General features: G+C 36.0%; 1 long non-coding RNA gene across 1 annotated transcript; it reads left to right on the top strand.

Moving 5' to 3' along the window:
* Positions 1 to 1,898: 1,898 nt before the first annotated feature.
* On the top strand, positions 1,899 to 3,040 carry LOC148781995 (uncharacterized). Its single transcript, XR_016056063.1, has 2 exons — positions 1,899 to 2,237; positions 2,641 to 3,040. It is a non-coding gene; the product is annotated as an uncharacterized LOC148781995 (long non-coding RNA).
* The last annotated feature ends 742 nt before the right edge of the window (positions 3,041 to 3,782 follow it).

The raw sequence follows: 3,782 nt of genomic DNA, 5'->3' as shown, positions 1-3,782 counted from the left end.
ATGTTAAATTCAAGAAGAAAAAGAAGAGAAGAAGATCGTGGGTAAAAAGTCTCCCAATTCGACGGCCAAGATTAAGTGAGCATTTTGATAACACTTATTTAGTCTATTTGTTTTTGTTGTGTGCAAGCCCAAGCGTGGTCATGAGCATATATGTATGTGCAAGTGTTTACTAATTGATTTTTTTTCTTTTTTTACTAAGTGCTTTTTGGGTCCTGGAAAAGTTCTTTCACTCATAAAGCTTTTTTTATATGCCTGGCAAAGCATTTTCTTTCCTAAATATAGATGAAGCCGCTTTCTCAAGAAAATACAAGAGCATTACGGAAAGCACTTTCTCACCTGGTCCAACAACCACTTATTTCCCAGAAAACATGAGAAAGTTGTATTTAACAATTGCTTTTCTAAGAAAGAAACATGAGCGTGCCAAGGAAATTCACATGTTTCTGGGACTGATGGGATCTAATAAGGTTTAGGTGAATTTGGTTGGTACAGTGGCCAGGATCATATTGTGCACAATCGAAGAAAGGTTGTTGCCTCCCAACAACTCGTGGGCCTGATGAAGACTTCTTCACTGTCGGCCTGTAAGCCACCACCACCGCCGGGACCGTGCTCAGAAAGTGCACAAACAAACACTACTTTAACTTATCAAGGCTACTACTCCCCTAACCATGCTTTACGAAACGGTTAACACTATGGAAAGAACGGCCATATAATTAATGTAATTAAGTAGTACTAGAAATCAGAAATAACAATAATTACTTTTACAAATAATGAAAATAACCACTCTTATCTTCAAAAAAATTCTCCATGCTTGTCAATGCATTTTTTGGTTACTTTCCAATTTTCCAGTTTTCTCCTCCAATTGTTAATTTATGTTTAAACGCCGATTTCAATTTATAATAGTCACTAGTGGTGTTTTAAAACCCAGTGATTTGCGACCCGGATCATCAATCAAGATGGGAATTGATCCCCCTCCCCCACCACCACAAAAATAAAAGCAAAAAAACTATTTTTTTTTCTTTTTAACAATTTTTATCTTTTCTTAGATCCCCTCTAAATCCCCTCCTTATAAAACCCTAATTTAATTTTTGTCTTATTTTATTTATTTTTAATATTTTTTTGGATCATCGATTTAGACCGATGTAAACCTGATTTGGATCGTCAATCGAGTGATCTGACATGGATATGCGGGTGAATGACTTGCCCCACTATTTAGAGTTTTAAAACACTGGTCACTATTGTTATAAAACTACTATTATGAAATAGACATGGAATAGACCCATTCTATTCTATTGAGGTATTTGTTTTTTAAACCTAGCACCAAACTTCTATTCGCTATTGATTTTCAATCCAATTCCCTAAAACAGTTAACCAGAATTGGTTTATTCATAATTGTGGTTTTTATCCCAAATCCCTTAAAACGTTAGGCAAAAATGGTTGTGGTCGGGCCATTCAAGCCCAAGCCCGATTCCTAACTGCAATTGTAGTCGTTCATGCTACCATAACCGCACCTCAAAAAACCAATGTTTTTAGGGATTGAGGAACCGAAACTCTATCAGTCCATCCTCACGACCTCCAAGATAAAGATCCTAAACAAAATGACTTTGGAGCATTCAAATAGTTCATCTTGGTTGTTCTCCCAACATCTAATCTGAGCCACAGATCTTAACAACACTCATTTGATCGATTTTGAGGTGCACCAGACTATAATCACAGTCATATAGAAACTTAAACCTTTATTAGAGATTTTGAAGATATAATATCACCTGTATTGCAATTGACTTATCACATATAGAAATGGAAACGCTTGCAAGTGATTACTGGATTGCCAAGTCGTTTACCAATAAATTCTTATTATATTTATGTCTTTCTTTTGTTATTCCCTTTTTTTTTAACTCGGTCGAGTTACTTGTATTTAGCTGAATAATTCACCTCAGACAAGGTCCAAGTACATTGGCCTAGTAGATTTTCTTAACACTGTTTTAGATTAACTATGTTAGAGGTTGATTAAAATTTGTTTGGTTGTGATTAAATTGAATGGGATAAGTTGGTGTACATGGAGACGAGTCTGTCCCGTAAGTGGCCTAGCATCAAGTGCCCAAGCAACAATGGAATCTCAATGTCGAAGTCTTTGTCGAAGAACAGTGGGGTTTGCTCAAACCTCCTTCTAGTTGAGTACTTTGAGAAAGGCCTAGTCCTCCATTATCAACTCACCCCCCGCAAGGCCCTCAAAAAGCATGGTGAGTTACTCCTAGACCTCGACTTTGTTTTCGTAGCCCCTCTAACTGATAAATAAGACTGGCTATCATGCACCACACACAATAAGTGGTACTTCGATAATAGATCACATAAACAATCAGAATGGCGAAACATAACAGGAAACACGAAGTAGTATTCCACAATATTGTACCTCCATGGAGTAAATATCAAATAGAATGTATATCTGGTTCTTTTGTGCCTGTAGTTTCCATCTTCACAAATAAATCAATGTCAAATTCCCATCGGCAGTTATTTATTGGGTTCATATTTCAGCAAGAACATGATTACAACTATTTTAGAGGGGATCTTCAGGTGAAAGTAGTGTATATCTCATATGGGTTTTGATAGCTATTGATTTTATTGAGAATGTGGGGAGCATTGCAGGCATCGTGTCGACTATACCAACTTACAGACATCAAACAAGCGTTGAAGGAGGAGATAGGGGAGGAGGTTGGGGTCCGATGCAGTACCAACTTGGAGGGAGAATTCCAACTCTATGAAGTCTATGTCTGCATCGACAAATCCTTCGCCACAGGTGTGATACCTTGCCCGACCTTGCCCTACTTTACATGCTCAGATGAGATACTCTTCCCTGCGTTCAATGTCCAAATGCTCAAGAAGAATGGGACCAGGAATTCACTAGAGCTCCAAGTTGAATGATAGCCATAGCACTAAGAGAACATGTTGCTTCTTTTCTCATTTCGAGCTTATCCAGTATGTGTTCCAAGAATTTGTAGTTATTTTTGGGCTTCATATGAATAAGATTGTGGTTTGTCTTTACAAATATTTGCAACAAAAGCAAACAAAACAATGCAAAGCTAGAAAGCCGTTTATTTTTTTTTTTGGTAGATCAATGGGGAATATAAGCCCTACCCATTTTATAAATAGTTAGTGGTTTTTGAATGGTCAATGGGAATGGAAACGTAGACCGGTAGCTGAAGCTCTAGTAGTGCTACCACCACGACCTCAATCCTATTCCCAAAGCTAAAAAGTTAATGTCCCAAATAATAGAAACAAGGAAAGAAAAAAGATATTTAATATCCCAAATAATAGATAAGAGGAAGAAAAAATATATTAATAATAAATAAAATAAAGAATAACTAGTATGAGAGAATGAAATAAGTAACTTCAAGTAGGAGAATCTCACAAGTAAGAACTGCTTCAATGGAAGCCTCTCCTTTTATAATAAAGCAGTTGGACATCCTCTTTAAAATAAAGGAAAATTATTAATGAAATTATAAAAAATATCCTTATATTGTCAAGAAATTTAAAAATGGTTGAGGTTTCTATAAGGCATAGGTTTCGTGAAAACACAGTAAGGCCTCACGTCAAATCTCTGTTTGGAAAGCACTTTCAGCAATGTAAATCTCTATAATGTAATTTCCAACACCGACAATAAAATTTGATATTAAAAAAATGGTACAGATAGATCTTGCGGATCTGCGAACATTTATTTTAAAAGAAAAATGGACGGTCTAGATAATTTGTTACAATATAAACTATTCTTAGAGCTTGAATTCCTAATT

The sequence above is a fragment of the Amborella trichopoda genome, chromosome 5, assembly GCF_054954075.1.
Source record: "Amborella trichopoda isolate Santa Cruz 75 chromosome 5, AtrichopodaSantaCruz75HAP2 v2.0, whole genome shotgun sequence".
NCBI lineage: Eukaryota > Viridiplantae > Streptophyta > Magnoliopsida > Amborellales > Amborellaceae > Amborella > Amborella trichopoda.
The sequence above is the reverse complement of the archived record's forward strand: the minus strand, read 5'-3'. Positions and strand labels throughout refer to the sequence as shown.